This window comes from Electrophorus electricus, chromosome 13 (assembly GCF_041902795.1).
Source record: "Electrophorus electricus isolate QZ-2024a chromosome 13, ASM4190279v1, whole genome shotgun sequence".
Taxonomy (NCBI): Eukaryota; Metazoa; Chordata; class Actinopteri; order Gymnotiformes; family Gymnotidae; genus Electrophorus; species Electrophorus electricus.
This window is the reverse complement of record NC_137509.1, coordinates 19,778,261-19,800,308: the sequence shown is the minus strand read 5'-3', so window position 1 is coordinate 19,800,308 and position 22,048 is coordinate 19,778,261. Positions and strand designations below refer to the sequence as shown.

General features: G+C 36.0%; 17 pseudogenes; all 17 read right to left on the bottom strand.

Annotated features, from left to right (window-relative positions):
- Positions 1-272: 272 nt before the first annotated feature.
- Positions 273-391, bottom strand: LOC145646453 (5S ribosomal RNA; annotated as a pseudogene).
- Positions 392-2,708: 2,317 nt separating this feature from the next.
- Positions 2,709-2,827, bottom strand: LOC145646452 (5S ribosomal RNA; annotated as a pseudogene).
- A 1,106-nt stretch (positions 2,828-3,933) lies between these two features.
- Positions 3,934-4,052, bottom strand: LOC145646451 (5S ribosomal RNA; annotated as a pseudogene).
- A 1,218-nt stretch (positions 4,053-5,270) lies between these two features.
- On the bottom strand, positions 5,271-5,389 carry LOC145648396 (5S ribosomal RNA; annotated as a pseudogene).
- Positions 5,390-6,180: 791 nt separating this feature from the next.
- LOC145646450 (5S ribosomal RNA) lies at positions 6,181-6,299 on the bottom strand (annotated as a pseudogene).
- Positions 6,300-7,516: 1,217 nt separating this feature from the next.
- Positions 7,517-7,635, bottom strand: LOC145648395 (5S ribosomal RNA; annotated as a pseudogene).
- Positions 7,636-8,426: 791 nt separating this feature from the next.
- LOC145646449 (5S ribosomal RNA) lies at positions 8,427-8,545 on the bottom strand (annotated as a pseudogene).
- A 1,105-nt stretch (positions 8,546-9,650) lies between these two features.
- LOC145646447 (5S ribosomal RNA) lies at positions 9,651-9,769 on the bottom strand (annotated as a pseudogene).
- A 1,106-nt stretch (positions 9,770-10,875) lies between these two features.
- Positions 10,876-10,994, bottom strand: LOC145646446 (5S ribosomal RNA; annotated as a pseudogene).
- Positions 10,995-12,099: 1,105 nt separating this feature from the next.
- LOC145646445 (5S ribosomal RNA) lies at positions 12,100-12,218 on the bottom strand (annotated as a pseudogene).
- Positions 12,219-13,324: 1,106 nt separating this feature from the next.
- LOC145646444 (5S ribosomal RNA) lies at positions 13,325-13,443 on the bottom strand (annotated as a pseudogene).
- Positions 13,444-14,548: 1,105 nt separating this feature from the next.
- LOC145646443 (5S ribosomal RNA) lies at positions 14,549-14,667 on the bottom strand (annotated as a pseudogene).
- A 1,105-nt stretch (positions 14,668-15,772) lies between these two features.
- LOC145646442 (5S ribosomal RNA) lies at positions 15,773-15,891 on the bottom strand (annotated as a pseudogene).
- A 666-nt stretch (positions 15,892-16,557) lies between these two features.
- Positions 16,558-16,676, bottom strand: LOC145646441 (5S ribosomal RNA; annotated as a pseudogene).
- A 1,106-nt stretch (positions 16,677-17,782) lies between these two features.
- Positions 17,783-17,901, bottom strand: LOC145649024 (5S ribosomal RNA; annotated as a pseudogene).
- A 1,650-nt stretch (positions 17,902-19,551) lies between these two features.
- On the bottom strand, positions 19,552-19,670 carry LOC145646440 (5S ribosomal RNA; annotated as a pseudogene).
- Positions 19,671-21,321: 1,651 nt separating this feature from the next.
- On the bottom strand, positions 21,322-21,440 carry LOC145646439 (5S ribosomal RNA; annotated as a pseudogene).
- Between the last annotated feature and the right edge of the window lie 608 nt (positions 21,441-22,048).

Below are 22,048 nucleotides of genomic sequence, written 5' to 3'. Positions count from 1 at the left end.
CTTCACATCCTAGCATGTCATCTTGAAAGTAAATTAAAGTGATGCAAGAGAAGCTTACAGCATCTCGTAGTCCAAGGTGCTAACAGATAGATTTTTGAGGAATCACTGCACTTCACATTCAGGCATGTGAGTTGGAGAGTAAATGAAAGTGATGCAAAAAAAACTTACAGCATCTGCTATTCCCAGGTGCTAACAGATAGTTTTTTTTATTAATCACTGCACTTCACATTTGAGCATGTCAGCTTGAAAGTAAATTAAAGTGATGCAAGAAAAGCTTACAGCACCTGGTATTCCTAGGTAGGGTCCCACCTCAGTACTATTCAGGCCCAAACTTGCTTAGCTTCCAAGGTCAGATGAGATTGGGCGTTCTCAAGCTGGTGTGGCCGTAAGCCTTAAACACTTACTCAAATTGCCTAATCATAGCAAATATGATCAAAGACCAATCTGACAATTTTTTTTATTAATCCCTGCACTTGACATTCTAGAATGTTATCTTGAATGTAATTAAATGATGCAATAAAAGCTTACAATACGGAGCTGGTATACGGAGGCACTAATTATTCACTGCACTTCAAATTTGAACATGATAGCTTGAACATAAATTAAAGGGATGCAAACAATCTTACAGCACCTGCTATTCCCTGGTACTAAAATATTTCTATTTAATCTGTACACTTCACATACAAGCTTGTCAGTTGCAGATTAAAGTAAAGTGATGCAACAAAAACTTACAGCATCTGCTATTCCCAGGTGCTAACAGATAGTTTTTTTAATTAATCACTGCATTTCACATCCTAGCATGTCATCTTGACAGTAAATTAAAGTGATGCAAGAGAAGCTTACAGCATCTCGTAGTCCAATGTGCTAACATATAGTTTTGTGATGAATCACTGCACTTCACATTCAGGCATGTGAGTTGGAGAGTAAATGAAAGTGATGCAAAAAAAACTTACAGCATTTGCTATTCCCAGGTGCTAACAGATAGTCTGAGTTAATTATTCACTGCACTTCAAATTTGAACATGATAGCTTGAACATAAATTAAAGGGATGCAATACAATCTTACAGCACCTGCTATTCCCTGGTACTAAAATATTTCTATTTAATCTGTACACTTCACATACAAGCTTGTCAGTTGCAGATTAAAGTAAAGTGATGCAACAAAAACTTACAGCATTTGCTATTCCCAGGTGCTAACAGATAGTTTTTTTAATTAATCACTGCACTTCACATCCTAGCATGTCATCTTGAAAGTAAATTAAAGTGATGCAAGAGAAGCTTACAGCATCTCGTAGTCCAAGGTGCTAACAGATAGATTTTTGAGGAATCACTGCACTTCACATTCAGGCATGTGAGTTGGAGAGTAAATGAAAGTGATGCAAAAAAAACTTACAGCATCTGCTATTCCAAGGTGCTAACAGATAGTTTTTTTTTATTAATCACTGCATTTCACATCCTAGCATGTCATCTTGACAGTAAATTAAAGTGATGCAAGAGAAGCTTACAGCATCTCGTAGTCCAATGTGCTAACATATAGTTTTTTGATGAATCACTGCACTTCACATTCAGGCATGTGAGTTGGAGAGTAAATGAAAGTGATGCAAAAAAAACTTACAGCATCTGCTATTCCCAGGTGCTAACAGATAGTTTGAGTTAATTATTCACTGCACTTCAAATTTGAACATGATAGCTTGAACATAAATTAAAGGGATGCAATACAATCGTACAGCACCTGCTATTCCCTGGTACTAAAATATTTCTATTTAATCTGTACACTTCACATACAAGCTTGTCAGTTGCAGATTAAAGTAAAGTGATGCAACAAAAACTTACAGCATTTGCTATTCCCAGGTGCTAACAGATAGTTTTTTTAATTAATCACTGCACTTCACATCCTAGCATGTCATCTTGACAGTAAATTAAAGTGATGCAAGAGAAGCTTACAGCATCTCGTAGTCCAATGTGCTAACATATAGTTTTTTGATGAATCACTGCACTTCACATTCAGGCATGTGAGTTGGAGAGTAAATGAAAGTGATGCAAAAAAAACTTACAGCATCTGCTATTCCCAGGTGCTAACAGATAGTTTGAGTTAATTATTCATTGCACTTCAAATTTGAACATGATAGCTTGAACATAAATTAAAGGGATGCAATACAATCTTACAGCACCTGCTATTCCCTGGTACTAAAATATTTCTATTTAATCTGTACACTTCACATACAAGCTTGTCAGTTGCAGATTAAAGTAAAGTGATGCAACAAAAACTTACAGCATCTGCTATTCCCAGGTGCTAACAGATAGTTTTTTTAATTAATCACTGCATTTCACATCCTAGCATGTCATCTTGACAGTAAATTAAAGTGATGCAAGAGAAGCTTACAGCATCTCGTAGTCCAATGTGCTAACATATAGTTTTTTGATGAATCACTGCACTTCACATTCAGGCATGTGAGTTGGAGAGTAAATGAAAGTGATGCAAAAAAAACTTACAGCATCTGCTATTCCCAGGTGCTAACAGATAGTTTGAGTTAATTATTCACTGCACTTCAAATTTGAACATGATAGCTTGAACATAAATTAAAGGGATGCAATACAATCTTACAGCACCTGCTATTCCCAGGTGCTAACAGATAGTTTTTTTTATTAATCACTGCACTTCACATTTGAGCATGTCAGCTTGAAAGTAAATTAAAGTGATGCAAGAAAAGCTTACAGCACCTGGTATTCCTAGGTAGGGTCCCACCTCAGTACTATTCAGGCCCAAACTTGCTTAGCTTCCAAGGTCAGATGAGATTGGGCGTTCTCAAGCTGGTGTGGCCGTAAGCCTTAAACACTTACTCAAATTGCCTAATCATAGCAAATATGATCAAAGACCAATCTGACAATTTTTTTTATTAATCCCTGCACTTGACATTCTAGAATGTTATCTTGAATGTAATTAAATGATGCAATAAAAGCTTACAATACGGAGCTGGTATACTGAGGCACTAATTATTCACTGCACTTCAAATTTGAACATGATAGATTGAACATAAATTAAAGGGATGCAAACAATCTTACAGCACCTGCTATTCCCTGGTACTAAAATATTTCTATTTAATCTGTACACTTCACATACAAGCTTGTCAGTTGCAGATTAAAGTAAAGTGATGCAACAAAAACTTACAGCATCTGCTATTCCCAGGTGCTAACAGATAGTTTTTTTTAATTAATCACTGCATTTCACATCCTAGCATGTCATCTTGACAGTAAATTAAAGTGATGCAAGAGAAGCTTACAGCATCTCGTAGTCCAATGTGCTAACATATAGTTTTTTGATGAATCACTGCACTTCACATTCAGGCATGTGAGTTGGAGAGTAAATGAAAGTGATGCAAAAAAAACTTACAGCATCTGCTATTCCCAGGTGCTAACAGATAGTTTGAGTTAATTATTCACTGCACTTCAAATTTGAACATGATAGCTTGAACATAAATTAAAGGGATGCAATACAATCTTACAGCACCTGCTATTCCCTGGTACTAAAATATTTCTATTTAATCTGTACACTTCACATACAAGCTTGTCAGTTGCAGATTAAAGTAAAGTGATGCAACAAAAACTTACAGCATTTGCTATTCCCAGGTGCTAACAGATAGTTTTTTTAATTAATCACTGCACTTCACATCCTAGCATGTCATCTTGAAAGTAAATTAAAGTGATGCAAGAGAAGCTTACAGCATCTCGTAGTCCAAGGTGCTAACAGATAGATTTTTGAGGAATCACTGCACTTCACATTCAGGCATGTGAGTTGGAGAGTAAATGAAAGTGATGCAAAAAAAACTTACAGCATCTGCTATTCCCAGGTGCTAACAGATAGTTTTTTTTATTAATCACTGCACTTCACATTTGAGCATGTCAGCTTGAAAGTAAATTAAAGTGATGCAAGAAAAGCTTACAGCACCTGGTATTCCTAGGTAGGGTCCCACCTCAGTACTATTCAGGCCCAAACTTGCTTAGCTTCCAAGGTCAGATGAGATTGGGCGTTCTCAAGCTGGTGTGGCCGTAAGCCTTAAACACTTACTCAAATTGCCTAATCATAGCAAATATGATCAAAGACCAATCTGACAATTTTTTTTATTAATCCCTGCAATTGACATTCTAGAATGTTATCTTGAATGTAATTAAATGATGCAATAAAAGCTTACAATACGGAGCTGGTATACGGAGGCACTAATTATTCACTGCACTTCAAATTTGAACATGATAGCTTGAACATAAATTAAAGGGATGCAAACAATCTTACAGCACCTGCTATTCCCTGGTACTAAAATATTTCTATTTAATCTGTACACTTCACATACAAGCTTGTCAGTTGCAGATTAAAGTAAAGTGATGCAACAAAAACTTACAGCATCTGCTATTCCCAGGTGCTAACAGATAGTTTTTTTTAATTAATCACTGCATTTCACATCCTAGCATGTCATCTTGACAGTAAATTAAAGTGATGCAAGAGAAGCTTACAGCATCTCGTAGTCCAATGTGCTAACATATAGTTTTTTGATGAATCACTGCACTTCACATTCAGGCATGTGAGTTGGAGAGTAAATGAAAGTGATGCAAAAAAAACTTACAGCATCTGCTATTCCCAGGTGCTAACAGATAGTTTGAGTTAATTATTCACTGCACTTCAAATTTGAACATGATAGCTTGAACATAAATTAAAGGGATGCAATACAATCTTACAGCACCTGCTATTCCCTGGTACTAAAATATTTCTATTTAATCTGTACACTTCACATACAAGCTTGTCAGTTGCAGATTAAAGTAAAGTGATGCAACAAAAACTTACAGCATCTGCTATTCCCAGGTGCTAACAGATAGTTTTTTTAATTAATCACTGCATTTCACATCCTAGCATGTCATCTTGACAGTAAATTAAAGTGATGCAAGAGAAGCTTACAGCATCTCGTAGTCCAATGTGCTAACATATAGTTTTTTGATGAATCACTGCACTTCACATTCAGGCATGTGATTTGGAGAGTAAATGAAAGTGATGCAAAAAAAACTTACAGCATCTGCTATTCCCAGGTGCTAACAGATAGTTTGAGTTAATTATTCACTGCACTTCAAATTTGAACATGATAGCTTGAACATAAATTAAAGGGATGCAATACAATCTTACAGCACCTGCTATTCCCAGGTGCTAACAGATAGTTTTTTTTATTAATCACTGCACTTCACATTTGAGCATGTCAGCTTGAAAGTAAATTAAAGTGATGCAAGAAAAGCTTACAGCACCTGGTATTCCTAGGTAGGGTCCCACCTCAGTACTATCCAGGCCCAAACTTGCTTAGCTTCCAAGGTCAGATGAGATTGGGCATTCTCAAACTGGTGTGGCCGTAAGCCTTAAACACTTACTCAAATTGCCTAATCATAGCAAATATGATCAAAGACCAATCTGACAATTTTTTTTATTAATCCCTGCAATTGACATTCTAGAATGTTATCTTGAATGTAAATTAAATGATGCAATAAAAGCTTACAACATCTGGTATACGGAGGAAGTAACAGACAGTTTTTTGATGAATCACTGCACTTCACATTCAGGCACGTGAGTTGGAGAGTAAATGAAAGTGATGCAAAAAAAAATTACAGCATCTGCTATTCCCAGGTGCTAACAGATAGTTTGAGTTAATTATTCACTGCACTTCAAATTTGAACATGATAGCTTGAACATAAATTAAAGGGATGCAATACAATCTTACAGCACCTGCTATTCCCTGGTACTAAAATATTTCTATTTAATCTGTACACTTCACATACAAGCTTGTCAGTTGCAGATTAAAGTAAAGTGATGCAACAAAAACTTACAGCATTTGCTATTCCCAGGTGCTAACAGATAGTTTTTTTAATTAATCACTGCACTTCACATCCTAGCATGTCATCTTGAAAGTAAATTAAAGTGATGCAAGAGAAGCTTACAGCATCTCGTAGTCCAAGGTGCTAACAGATAGATTTTTGAGGAATCACTGCACTTCACATTCAGGCATGTGAGTTGGAGAGTAAATGAAAGTGATGCAAAAAAAACTTACAGCATCTGCTATTCCCAGGTGCTAACAGATAGTTTTTTTTATTAATCACTGCACTTCACATTTGAGCATGTCAGCTTGAAAGTAAATTAAAGTGATGCAAGAAAAGCTTACAGCACCTGGTATTCCTAGGTAGGGTCCCACCTCAGTACTATTCAGGCCCAAACTTGCTTAGCTTCCAAGGTCAGATGAGATTGGGCGTTCTCAAGCTGGTGTGGCCGTAAGCCTTAAACACTTACTCAAATTGCCTAATCATAGCAAATATGATCAAAGACCAATCTGACAATTTTTTTTATTAATCCCTGCAATTGACATTCTAGAATGTTATCTTGAATGTAATTAAATGATGCAATAAAAGCTTACAATACGGAGCTGGTATACGGAGGCACTAATTATTCACTGCACTTCAAATTTGAACATGATAGCTTGAACATAAATTAAAGGGATGCAAACAATCTTACAGCACCTGCTATTCCCTGGTACTAAAATATTTCTATTTAATCTGTACACTTCACATACAAGCTTGTCAGTTGCAGATTAAAGTAAAGTGATGCAACAAAAACTTACAGCATCTGCTATTCCCAGGTGCTAACAGATAGTTTTTTTAATTAATCACTGCATTTCACATCCTAGCATGTCATCTTGACAGTAAATTAAAGTGATGCAAGAGAAGCTTACAGCATCTCGTAGTCCAATGTGCTAACATATAGTTTTTTGATGAATCATTGCACTTCACATTCAGGCATGTGAGTTGGAGAGTAAATGAAAGTGATGCAAAAAAAACTTACAGCATCTGCTATTCCCAGGTGCTAACAGATAGTTTGAGTTAATTATTCATTGCACTTCAAATTTGAACATGATAGCTTGAACATAAATTAAAGGGATGCAATACAATCTTACAGCACCTGCTATTCCCTGGTACTAAAATATTTCTATTTAATCTGTACACTTCACATACAAGCTTGTCAGTTGCAGATTAAAGTAAAGTGATGCAACAAAAACTTACAGCATCTGCTATTCCCAGGTGCTAACAGATAGTTTTTTTAATTAATCACTGCATTTCACATCCTAGCATGTCATCTTGACAGTAAATTAAAGTGATGCAAGAGAAGCTTACAGCATCTCGTAGTCCAATGTGCTAACATATAGTTTTTTGATGAATCACTGCACTTCACATTCAGGCATGTGATTTGGAGAGTAAATGAAAGTGATGCAAAAAAAACTTACAGCATCTGCTATTCCCAGGTGCTAACAGATAGTTTGAGTTAATTATTCACTGCACTTCAAATTTGAACATGATAGCTTGAACATAAATTAAAGGGATGCAATACAATCTTACAGCACCTGCTATTCCCAGGTGCTAACAGATAGTTTTTTTTATTAATCACTGCACTTCACATTTGAGCATGTCAGCTTGAAAGTAAATTAAAGTGATGCAAGAAAAGCTTACAGCACCTGGTATTCCTAGGTAGGGTCCCACCTCAGTACTATCCAGGCCCAAACTTGCTTAGCTTCCAAGGTCAGATGAGATTGGGCATTCTCAAACTGGTGTGGCCGTAAGCCTTAAACACTTACTCAAATTGCCTAATCATAGCAAATATGATCAAAGACCAATCTGACAATTTTTTTTATTAATCCCTGCAATTGACATTCTAGAATGTTATCTTGAATGTAAATTAAATGATGCAATAAAAGCTTACAACATCTGGTATACGGAGGAAGTAACAGACAGTTTTTTGATGAATCACTGCACTTCACATTCAGGCACGTGAGTTGGAGAGTAAATGAAAGTGATGCAAAAAAAAATTACAGCATCTGCTATTCCCAGGTGCTAACAGATAGTTTGAGTTAATTATTCACTGCACTTCAAATTTGAACATGATAGCTTGAACATAAATTAAAGGGATGCAATACAATCTTACAGCACCTGCTATTCCCTGGTACTAAAATATTTCTATTTAATCTGTACACTTCACATACAAGCTTGTCAGTTGCAGATTAAAGTAAAGTGATGCAACAAAAACTTACAGCATTTGCTATTCCCAGGTGCTAACAGATAGTTTTTTTAATTAATCACTGCAATTCACATCCTAGCATGTCATCTTGAAAGTAAATTAAAGTGATGCAAGAGAAGCTTACAGCATCTCGTAGTCCAAGGTGCTAACAGATAGATTTTTGAGGAATCACTGCACTTCACATTCAGGCATGTGAGTTGGAGAGTAAATGAAAGTGATGCAAAAAAAACTTACAGCATCTGCTATTCCCAGGTGCTAACAGATAGTTTTTTTTATTAATCACTGCACTTCACATTTGAGCATGTCAGCTTGAAAGTAAATTAAAGTGATGCAAGAAAAGCTTACAGCACCTGGTATTCCTAGGTAGGGTCCCACCTCAGTACTATTCAGGCCCAAACTTGCTTAGCTTCCAAGGTCAGATGAGATTGGGCGTTCTCAAGCTGGTGTGGCCGTAAGCCTTAAACACTTACTCAAATTGCCTAATCATAGCAAATATGATCAAAGACCAATCTGACAATTTTTTTTATTAATCCCTGCACTTGACATTCTAGAATGTTATCTTGAATGTAATTAAATGATGCAATAAAAGCTTACAATACGGAGCTGGTATACTGAGGCACTAATTATTCACTGCACTTCAAATTTGAACATGATAGATTGAACATAAATTAAAGGGATGCAAACAGTCTTACAGCACCTGCTATTCCCTGGTACTAAAATATTTCTATTTAATCTGTACACTTCACATACAAGCTTGTCAGTTGCAGATTAAAGTAAAGTGATGCAACAAAAACTTACAGCATCTGCTATTCCCAGGTGCTAACAGATAGTTTTTTTTAATTAATCACTGCATTTCACATCCTAGCATGTCATCTTGACAGTAAATTAAAGTGATGCAAGAGAAGCTTACAGCATCTCGTAGTCCAATGTGCTAACATATAGTTTTTTGATGAATCACTGCACTTCACATTCAGGCATGTGAGTTGGAGAGTAAATGAAAGTGATGCAAAAAAAACTTACAGCATCTGCTATTCCCAGGTGCTAACAGATAGTTTGAGTTAATTATTCACTGCACTTCAAATTTGAACATGATAGCTTGAACATAAATTAAAGGGATGCAATACAATCTTACAGCACCTGCTATTCCCTGGTACTAAAATATTTCTATTTAATCTGTACACTTCACATACAAGCTTGTCAGTTGCAGATTAAAGTAAAGTGATGCAACAAAAACTTACAGCATTTGCTATTCCCAGGTGCTAACAGATAGTTTTTTTAATTAATCAATGCACTTCACATCCTAGCATGTCATCTTGAAAGTAAATTAAAGTGATGCAAGAGAAGCTTACAGCATCTCGTAGTCCAAGGTGCTAACAGATAGATTTTTGAGGAATCACTGCACTTCACATTCAGGCATGTGAGTTGGAGAGTAAATGAAAGTGATGCAAAAAAAACTTACAGCATCTGCTATTCCCAGGTGCTAACAGATAGTTTTTTTATTAATCACTGCACTTCACATTTGAGCATGTCAGCTTGAAAGTAAATTAAAGTGATGCAAGAAAAGCTTACAGCACCTGGTATTCCTAGGTAGGGTCCCACCTCAGTACTATTCAGGCCCAAACTTGCTTAGCTTCCAAGGTCAGATGAGATTGGGCGTTCTCAAGCTGGTGTGGCCGTAAGCCTTAAACACTTACTCAAATTGCCTAATCATAGCAAATATGATCAAAGACCAATCTGACAATTTTTTTTATTAATCCCTGCACTTGACATTCTAGAATGTTATCTTGAATGTAATTAAATGATCCAATAAAAGCTTACAATACGGAGCTGGTATACTGAGGCACTAATTATTCACTGCACTTCAAATTTGAACATGATAGATTGAACATAAATTAAAGGGATGCAAACAATCTTACAGCACCTGCTATTCCCTGGTACTAAAATATTTCTATTTAATCTGTACACTTCACATACAAGCTTGTCAGTTGTAGATTAAAGTAAAGTGATGCAACAAAAACTTACAGCATCTGCTATTCCCAGGTGCTAACAGATAGTTTTTTTTAATTAATCACTGCATTTCACATCCTAGCATGTCATCTTGACAGTAAATTAAAGTGATGCAAGAGAAGCTTACAGCATCTCGTAGTCCAATGTGCTAACATATAGTTTTTTGATGAATCACTGCACTTCACATTCAGGCATGTGAGTTGGAGAGTAAATGAAAGTGATGCAAAAAAAACTTACAGCATCTGCTATTCCCAGGTGCTAACAGATAGTTTGAGTTAATTATTCACTGCACTTCAAATTTGAACATGATAGCTTGAACATAAATTAAAGGGATGCAATACAATCTTACAGCACCTGCTATTCCCTGGTACTAAAATATTTCTATTTAATCTGTACACTTCACATACAAGCTTGTCAGTTGCAGATTAAAGTAAAGTGATGCAACAAAAACTTACAGCATTTGCTATTCCCAGGTGCTAACAGATAGTTTTTTTAATTAATCACTGCACTTCACATCCTAGCATGTCATCTTGAAAGTAAATTAAAGTGATGCAAGAGAAGCTTACAGCATCTCGTAGTCCAAGGTGCTAACAGATAGATTTTTGAGGAATCACTGCACTTCACATTCAGGCATGTGAGTTGGAGAGTAAATGAAAGTGATGCAAAAAAAACTTACAGCATCTGCTATTCCCAGGTGCTAACAGATAGTTTTTTTTATTAATCACTGCACTTCACATTTGAGCATGTCAGCTTGAAAGTAAATTAAAGTGATGCAAGAAAAGCTTACAGCACCTGGTATTCCTAGGTAGGGTCCCACCTCAGTACTATTCAGGCCCAAACTTGCTTAGCTTCCAAGGTCAGATGAGATTGGGCGTTCTCAAGCTGGTGTGGCCGTAAGCCTTAAACACTTACTCAAATTGCCTAATCATAGCAAATATGATCAAAGACCAATCTGACAATTTTTTTTATTAATCCCTGCACTTGACATTCTAGAATGTTATCTTGAATGTAATTAAATGATGCAATAAAAGCTTACAATACGGAGCTGGTATACTGAGGCACTAATTATTCACTGCACTTCAAATTTGAACATGATAGATTGAACATAAATTAAAGGGATGCAAACAATCTTACAGCACCTGCTATTCCCTGGTACTAAAATATTTCTATTTAATCTGTACACTTCACATACAAGCTTGTCAGTTGCAGATTAAAGTAAAGTGATGCAACAAAAACTTACAGCATCTGCTATTCCCAGGTGCTAACAGATAGTTTTTTTTAATGAATCACTGCATTTCACATCCTAGCATGTCATCTTGACAGTAAATTAAAGTGATGCAAGAGAAGCTTACAGCATCTCGTAGTCCAATGTGCTAACATATAGTTTTTTGATGAATCACTGCACTTCACATTCAGGCATGTGAGTTGGAGAGTAAATGAAAGTGATGCAAAAAAAACTTACAGCATCTGCTATTCCCAGGTGCTAACAGATAGTTTGAGTTAATTATTCACTGCACTTCAAATTTGAACATGATAGCTTGAACATAAATTAAAGGGATGCAATACAATCTTACAGCACCTGCTATTCCCTGGTACTAAAATATTTCTATTTAATCTGTACACTTCAAATACAAGCTTGTCAGTTGCAGATTAAAGTAAAGTGATGCAACAAAAACTTACAGCATTTGCTATTCCCAGGTGCTAACAGATAGTTTTTTTAATTAATCACTGCACTTCACATCCTAGCATGTCATCTTGAAAGTAAATTAAAGTGATGCAAGAGAAGCTTACAGCATCTCGTAGTCCAAGGTGCTAACAGATAGATTTTTGAGGAATCACTGCACTTCACATTCAGGCATGTGAGTTGGAGAGTAAATGAAAGTGATGCAAAAAAAACTTACAGCATCTGCTATTCCCAGGTGCTAACAGATAGTTTTTTTATTAATCACTGCACTTCACATTTGAGCATGTCAGCTTGAAAGTAAATTAAAGTGATGCAAGAAAAGCTTACAGCACCTGGTATTCCTAGGTAGGGTCCCACCTCAGTACTATTCAGGCCCAAACTTGCTTAGCTTCCAAGGTCAGATGAGATTGGGCGTTCTCAAGCTGGTGTGGCCGTAAGCCTTAAACACTTACTCAAATTGCCTAATCATAGCAAATATGATCAAAGACCAATCTGACAATTTTTTTTATTAATCCCTGCACTTGACATTCTAGAATGTTATCTTGAATGTAATTAAATTATCCAATAAAAGCTTACAATACGGAGCTGGTATACTGAGGCACTAATTATTCACTGCACTTCAAATTTGAACATGATAGATTGAACATAAATTAAAGGGATGCAAACAATCTTACAGCACCTGCTATTCCCTGGTACTAAAATATTTCTATTTAATCTGTACACTTCACATACAAGCTTGTCAGTTGTAGATTAAAGTAAAGTGATGCAACAAAAACTTACAGCATCTGCTATTCCCAGGTGCTAACAGATAGTTTTTTTTAATTAATCACTGCATTTCACATCCTAGCATGTCATCTTGACAGTAAATTAAAGTGATGCAAGAGAAGCTTACAGCATCTCGTAGTCCAATGTGCTAACATATAGTTTTTTGATGAATCACTGCACTTCACATTCAGGCATGTGAGTTGGAGAGTAAATGAAAGTGATGCAAAAAAAACTTACAGCATCTGCTATTCCCAGGTGCTAACAGATAGTTTGAGTTAATTATTCACTGCACTTCAAATTTGAACATGATAGCTTGAACATAAATTAAAGGGATGCAATACAATCTTACAGCACCTGCTATTCCCTGGTACTAAAATATTTCTATTTAATCTGTACACTTCACATACAAGCTTGTCAGTTGCAGATTAAAGTAAAGTGATGCAACAAAAACTTACAGCATTTGCTATTCCCAGGTGCTAACAGATAGTTTTTTTAATTAATCACTGCACTTCACATCCTAGCATGTCATCTTGAAAGTAAATTAAAGTGATGCAAGAGAAGCTTACAACATCTCGTAGTCCAAGGTGCTAACAGATAGATTTTTGAGGAATCACTGCACTTCACATTCAGGCATGTGAGTTGGAGAGTAAATGAAAGTGATGCAAAAAAAACTTACAGCATCTGCTATTCCCAGGTGCTAACAGATAGTTTTTTTTATTAATCACTGCACTTCACATTTGAGCATGTCAGCTTGAAAGTAAATTAAAGTGATGCAAGAAAAGCTTACAGCACCTGGTATTCCTAGGTAGGGTCCCACCTCAGTACTATTCAGGCCCAAACTTGCTTAGCTTCCAAGGTCAGATGAGATTGGGCGTTCTCAAGCTGGTGTGGCCGTAAGCCTTAAACACTTACTCAAATTGCCTAATCATAGCAAATATGATCAAAGACCAATCTGACAATTTTTTTTATTAATCCCTGCACTTGACATTCTAGAATGTTATCTTGAATGTAATTAAATGATGCAATAAAAGATTACAATACGGAGCTGGTATACTGAGGCACTAATTATTCACTGCACTTCAAATTTGAACATGATAGATTGAACATAAATTAAAGGGATGCAAACAATCTTACAGCACCTGCTATTCCCTGGTACTAAAATATTTCTATTTAATCTGTACACTTCACATACAAGCTTGTCAGTTGCAGATTAAAGTAAAGTGATGCAACAAAAACTTACAGCATCTGCTATTCCCAGGTGCTAACAGATAGTTTTTTTAATTAATCACTGCATTTCACATCCTAGCATGTCATCTTGACAGTAAATTAAAGTGATGCAAGAGAAGCTTACAGCATCTCGTAGTCCAATGTGCTAACATATAGTTTTGTGATGAATCACTGCACTTCACATTCAGGCATGTGAGTTGGAGAGTAAATGAAAGTGATGCAAAAAAAACTTACAGCATCTGCTATTCCCAGGTGCTAACAGATAGTTTGAGTTAATTATTCACTGCACTTCAAATTTGAACATGATAGCTTGAACATAAATTAAAGGGATGCAATACAATCTTACAGCACCTGCTATTCCCTGGTACTAAAATATTTCTATTTAATCTGTACACTTCACATACAAGCTTGTCAGTTGCAGATTAAAGTAAAGTGATGCAACAAAAACTTACAGCATTTGCTATTCCCAGGTGCTAACAGATAGTTTTTTTAATTAATCACTGCACTTCACATCCTAGCATGTCATCTTGAAAGTAAATTAAAGTGATGCAAGAGAAGCTTACAGCATCTCGTAGTCCAAGGTGCTAACAGATAGATTTTTGAGGAATCACTGCACTTCACATTCAGGCATGTGAGTTGGAGAGTAAATGAAAGTGATGCAAAAAAAACTTACAGCATCTGCTATTCCCAGGTGCTAACAGATAGTTTTTTTTATTAATCACTGCACTTCACATTTGAGCATGTCAGCTTGAAAGTAAATTAAAGTGATGCAAGAAAAGCTTACAGCACCTGGTATTCCTAGGTAGGGTCCCACCTCAGTACTATTCAGGCCCAAACTTGCTTAGCTTCCAAGGTCAGATGAGATTGGGCGTTCTCAAGCTGGTGTGGCCGTAAGCCTTAAACACTTACTCAAATTGCCTAATCATAGCAAATATGATCAAAGACCAATCTGACAATTTTTTTTATTAATCCCTGCACTTGACATTCTAGAATGTTATCTTGAATGTAATTAAATGATGCAATAAAAGATTACAATTCGGAGCTGGTATACTGAGGCACTAATTATTCACTGCACTTCAAATTTGAACATGATAGATTGAACATAAATTAAAGGGATGCAAACAATCTTACAGCACCTGCTATTCCCTGGTACTAAAATATTTCTATTTAATCTGTACACTTCACATACAAGCTTGTCAGTTGCAGATTAAAGTAAAGTGATGCAACAAAAACTTACAGCATCTGCTATTCCCAGGTGCTAACAGATAGTTTTTTTTAATGAATCACTGCATTTCACATCCTAGCATGTCATCTTGACAGTAAATTAAAGTGATGCAAGAGAAGCTTACAGCATCTCGTAGTCCAATGTGCTAACATATAGTTTTTTGATGAATCACTGCACTTCACATTCAGGCATGTGAGTTGGAGAGTAAATGAAAGTGATGCAAAAAAAACTTACAGCATCTGCTATTCCCAGGTGCTAACAGATAGTTTGAGTTAATTATTCACTGCACTTCAAATTTGAACATGATAGCTTGAACATAAATTAAAGGGATGCAATACAATCTTACAGCACCTGCTATTCCCTGGTACTAAAATATTTCTATTTAATCTGTACACTTCACATACAAGCTTGTCAGTTGCAGATTAAAGTAAAGTGATGCAACAAAAACTTACAGCATTTGCTATTCCCAGGTGCTAACAGATAGTTTTTTTAATTAATCACTGCACTTCACATCCTAGCATGTCATCTTGAAAGTAAATTAAAGTGATGCAAGAGAAGCTTACAGCATCTCGTAGTCCAAGGTGCTAACAGATAGATTTTTGAGGAATCACTGCACTTCACATTCAGGCATGTGAGTTGGAGAGTAAATGAAAGTGATGCAAAAAAAACTTACAGCATCTGCTATTCCCAGGTGCTAACAGATAGTTTTTTTATTAATCACTGCACTTCACATTTGAGCATGTCAGCTTGAAAGTAAATTAAAGTGATGCAAGAAAAGCTTACAGCACCTGGTATTCCTAGGTAGGGTCCCACCTCAGTACTATTCAGGCCCAAACTTGCTTAGCTTCCAAGGTCAGATGAGATTGGGCGTTCTCAAGCTGGTGTGGCCGTAAGCCTTAAACACTTACTCAAATTGCCTAATCATAGCAAATATGATCAAAGACCAATCTGACAATTTTTTTTATTAATCCCTGCACTTGACATTCTAGAATGTTATCTTGAATGTAATTAAATGATGCAATAAAAGCTTACAATACGGAGCTGGTATACGGAGGCACTAATTATTCACTGCACTTCAAATTTGAACATGATAGCTTGAACATAAATTAAAGGGATGCAAACAATCTTACAGGACCTGCTATTCCCTGGTACTAAAATATTTCTATTTAATCTGTACACTTCACATACAAGCTTGTCAGTTGCAGATTAAAGTAAAGTGATGCAACAAAAACTTACAGCATCTGCTATTCCCAGGTGCTAACAGATAGTTTTTTTAATTAATCACTGCATTTCACATCCTAGCATGTCATCTTGACAGTAAATTAAAGTGATGCAAGAGAAGCTTACAGCATCTCGTAGTCCAATGTGCTAACATATAGTTTTGTGATGAATCACTGCACTTCACATTCAGGCATGTGAGTTGGAGAGTAAATGAAAGTGATGCAAAAAAAACTTACAGCATCTGCTATTCCCAGGTGCTAACAGATAGTTTTTTTTATTAATCACTGCACTTCACATTTGAGCATGTCAGCTTGAAAGTAAATTAAAGTGATGCAAGAAAAGCTTACAGCACCTGGTATTCCTAGGTAGGGTCCCACCTCAGTACTATTCAGGCCCAAACTTGCTTAGCTTCCAAGGTCAGATGAGATTGGGCGTTCTCAAGCTGGTGTGGCCGTAAGCCTTAAACACTTACTCAAATTGCCTAATCATAGCAAATATGATCAAAGACCAATCTGACAATTTTTTTTATTAATCCCTGCACTTGACATTCTAGAATGTTATCTTGAATGTAATTAAATGATGCAATAAAAGCTTACAATACGGAGCTGGTATACGGAGGCACTAATTATTCACTGCACTTCAAATTTGAACATGATAGCTTGAACATAAATTAAAGGGATGCAAACAATCTTACAGGACCTGCTATTCCCTGGTACTAAAATATTTCTATTTAATCTGTACACTTCACATACAAGCTTGTCAGTTGCAGATTAAAGTAAAGTGATGCAACAAAAACTTACAGCATCTGCTATTCCCAGGTGCTAACAGATAGTTTTTTTAATTAATCACTGCATTTCACATCCTAGCATGTCATCTTGACAGTAAATTAAAGTGATGCAAGAGAAGCTTACAGCATCTCGTAGTCCAATGTGCTAACATATAGTTTTGTGATGAATCACTGCACTTCACATTCAGGCATGTGAGTTGGAGAGTAAATGAAAGTGATGCAAAAAAAAACTTACAGCATCTGCTATTCCCAGGTGCTAACAGATAGTTTGAATTAATTATTCATTGCACTTCAAATTTGAACATGATAGCTTGAACATAAATTAAAGGGATGCAATACAATCTTACAGCACCTGCTATTCCCTGGTACTAAAATATTTCTATTTAATCTGTACACTTCACATACAAGCTTGTCAGTTGCAGATTAAAGTAAAGTGATGCAACAAAAACTTACAGCATTTGCTATTCCCAGGTGCTAACAGATAGTTTTTTTAATTAATCACTGCACTTCACATCCTAGCATGTCATCTTGAAAGTAAATTAAAGTGATGCAAGAGAAGCGTACAGCATCTCGTAGTCCAAGGTGCTAACAGATAGATTTTTGAGGAATCACTGCACTTCACATTCAGGCATGTGAGTTGGAGAGTAAATGAAAGTGATGCAAAAAAAACTTACAGCATCTGCTATTCCCAGGTGCTAACAGATAGTTTTTTTTATTAATCACTGCACTTCACATTTGAGCATGTCAGCATGAAAGTAAATTAAAGTGATGCAAGAAAAGCTTACAGCACCTGGTATTCCTAGGTAGGGTCCCACCTCAGTACTATTCAGGCCCAAACTTGCTTAGCTTCCAAGGTCAGATGAGATTGGGCGTTCTCAAGCTGGTGTGGACGTAAGCCTTAAACACTTACTCAAATTGCCTAATCATAGCAAATATGATCAAAGACCAATCTGACAATTTTTTTATTAATCCCTGCACTTGACATTCTAGAATGTTATCTTGAATGTAATTAAATGATGCAATAAAAGCTTACAATACGGAGCTGGTATACTGAGGCACTAATTATTCACTGCACTTCAAATTTGAACATGATAGATTGAACATAAATTAAAGGGATGCAAACAATCTTACAGCACCTGCTATTCCCTGGTACTAAAATATTTCTATTTAATCTGTACACTTCACATACAAGCTTGTCAGTTGCAGATTAAAGTAAAGTGATGCAACAAAAACTTACAGCACCTGCTATTCCCTGGTACTAAAATATTTCTATTTAATCTGTAAACTTCACATACAAGCTTGTCAGTTGCAGATTAAAGTAAAGTGATGCAACAAAAACTTACAGCATCTGCTATTCCCAGGTGCTAACAGATAGTTTTTTTAATTAATCACTGCATTTCACATCCTAGCATGTCATCTTGACAGTAAATTAAAGTGATGCAAGAGAAGCTTACAGCATCTCGTAGTCCAATGTGCTAACATATAGTTTTGTGATGAATCACTGCACTTCACATTCAGGCATGTGAGTTGGAGAGTAAATGAAAGTGATGCAAAAAAAAACTTACAGCATCTGCTATTCCCAGGTGCTAACAGATAGTTTGAGTTAATTATTCATTGCACTTCAAATTTGAACATGATAGCTTGAACATAAATTAAAGGGATGCAATACAATCTTACAGCACCTGCTATTCCCTGGTACTAAAATATTTCTATTTAATCTGTACACTTCACATACAAGCTTGTCAGTTGCAGATTAAAGTAAAGTGATGCAACAAAAACTTACAGCATCTGCTATTCCCAGGTGCTAACAGATAGTTTTTTTAATTAATCACTGCATTTCACATCCTAGCATGTCATCTTGACAGTAAATTAAAGTGATGCAAGAGAAGCTTACAGCATCTCGTAGTCCAATGTGCTAACATATAGTTTTTTGATGAATCACTGCACTTCACATTCAGGCATGTGAGTTGGAGAGTAAATGAAAGTGATGCAAAAAAAACTTACAGCATCTGCTATTCCCAGGTGCTAACAGATAGTTTGAGTTAATTATTCACTGCACTTCAAATTTGAACATGATAGCTTGAACATAAATTAAAGGGATGCAATACAATCTTACAGCACCTGCTATTCCCTGGTACTAAAATATTTCTATTTAATCTGTACACTTCACATACAAGCTTGTCAGTTGCAGATTAAAGTAAAGTGATGCAACAAAAACTTACAGCATTTGCTATTCCCAGGTGCTAACAGATAGTTTTTTTAATTAATCACTGCACTTCACATCCTAGCATGTCATCTTGAAAGTAAATTAAAGTGATGCAAGAGAAGCTTACAGCATCTCGTAGTCCAAGGTGCTAACAGATAGATTTTTGAGGAATCACTGCACTTCACATTCAGGCATGTGAGTTGGAGAGTAAATGAAAGTGATGCAAAAAAAACTTACAGCATCTGCTATTCCCAGGTGCTAACAGATAGTTTTTTTTATTAATCACTGCACTTCACATTTGAGCATGTCAGCTTGAAAGTAAATTAAAGTGATGCAAGAAAAGCTTACAGCACCTGGTATTCCTAGGTAGGGTCCCACCTCAGTACTATTCAGGCCCAAACTTGCTTAGCTTCCAAGGTCAGATGAGATTGGGCGTTCTCAAGCTGGTGTGGCCGTAAGCCTTAAACACTTACTCAAATTGCCTAATCATAGCAAATATGATCAAAGACCAATCTGACAATTTTTTTTATTAATCCCTGCACTTGACATTCTAGAATGTTATCTTGAATGTAATTAAATGATGCAATAAAAGCTTACAATACGGAGCTGGTATACTGAGGCACTAATTATTCACTGCACTTCAAATTTGAACATGATAGATTGAACATAAATTAAAGGGATGCAAACAATCTTACAGCACCTGCTATTCCCTGGTACTAAAATATTTCTATTTAATCTGTACACTTCACATACAAGCTTGTCAGTTGCAGATTAAAGTAAAGTGATGCAACAAAAACTTACAGCACCTGCTATTCCCTGGTACTAAAATATTTCTATTTAATCTGTAAACTTCACATACAAGCTTGTCAGTTGCAGATTAAAGTAAAGTGATGCAACAAAAACTTACAGCATCTGCTATTCCCAGGTGCTAACAGATAGTTTTTTTAATTAATCACTGCATTTCACATCCTAGCATGTCATCTTGACAGTAAATTAAAGTGATGCAAGAGAAGCTTACAGCATCTCGTAGTCCAATGTGCTAACATATAGTTTTGTGATGAATCACTGCACTTCACATTCAGGCATGTGAGTTGGAGAGTAAATGAAAGTGATGCAAAAAAAAACTTACAGCATCTGCTATTCCCAGGTGCTAACAGATAGTTTGAGTTAATTATTCATTGCACTTCAAATTTGAACATGATAGCTTGAACATAAATTAAAGGGATGCAATACAATCTTACAGCACCTGCTATTCCCTGGTACTAAAATATTTCTATTTAATCTGTACACTTCACATACAAGCTTGTCAGTTGCAGATTAAAGTAAAGTGATGCAACAAAAACTTACAGCATCTGCTATTCCCAGGTGCTAACAGATAGTTTTTTTAATTAATCACTGCATTTCACATCCTAGCATGTCATCTTGACAGTAAATTAAAGTGATGCAAGAGAAGCTTACAGCATCTCGTAGTCCAATGTGCTAACATATAGTTTTTTGATGAATCACTGCACTTCACATTCAGGCATGTGAGTTGGAGAGTAAATGAAAGTGATGCAAAAAAAACTTACAGCATCTGCTATTCCCAGGTGCTAACAGATAGTTTGAGTTAATTATTCACTGCACTTCAAATTTGAACATGATAGCTTGAACATAAATTAAAGGGATGCAATACAATCTTACAGCACCTGCTATTCCCTGGTACTAAAATATTTCTATTTAATCTGTACACTTCACATACAAGCTTGTCAGTTGCAGATTAAAGTAAAGTGATGCAACAAAAACTTACAGCATTTGCTATTCCCAGGTGCTAACAGATAGTTTTTTTAATTAATCACTGCACTTCACATCCTAGCATGTCATCTTGAAAGTAAATTAAAGTGATGCAAGAGAAGCTTACAGCATCTCGTAGTCCAAGGTGCTAACAGATAGATTTTTGAGGAATCACTGCACTTCACATTCAGGCATGTGAGTTGGAGAGTAAATGAAAGTGATGCAAAAAAAACTTACAGCATCTGCTATTCCCAGGTGCTAACAGATAGTTTTTTTTATTAATCACTGCACTTCACATTTGAGCATGTCAGCTTGAAAGTAAATTAAAGTGATGCAAGAAAAGCTTACAGCACCTGGTATTCCTAGGTAGGGTCCCACCTCAGTACTATTCAGGCCCAAACTTGCTTAGCTTCCAAGGTCAGATGAGATTGGGCGTTCTCAAGCTGGTGTGGCCGTAAGCCTTAAACACTTACTCAAATTGCCTAATCATAGCAAATATGATCAAAGACCAATCTGACAATTTTTTTTATTAATCCCTGCACTTGACATTCTAGAATGTTATCTTGAATGTAATTAAATGATGCAATAAAAGCTTACAATACGGAGCTGGTATACTGAGGCACTAATTATTCACTGCACTTCAAATTTGAACATGATAGATTGAACATAAATTAAAGGGATGCAAACAATCTTACAGCACCTGCTATTCCCTGGTACTAAAATATTTCTATTTAATCTGTACACTTCACATACAAGCTTGTCAGTTGCAGATTAAAGTAAAGTGATGCAACAAAAACTTACAGCATTTGCTATTCCCAGGTGCTAACAGATAGTTTTTTTAATTAATCACTGCACTTCACATCCTAGCATGTCATCTTGAAAGTAAATTAAAGTGATGCAAGAGAAGCTTACAGCATCTCGTAGTCCAAGGTGCTAACAGATAGATTTTTGAGGAATCACTGCACTTCACATTCAGGCATGTGAGTTGGAGAGTAAATGAAAGTGATGCAAAAAAAACTTACAGCATCTGCTATTCCCAGGTGCTAACAGATAGTTTTTTTAAATTAA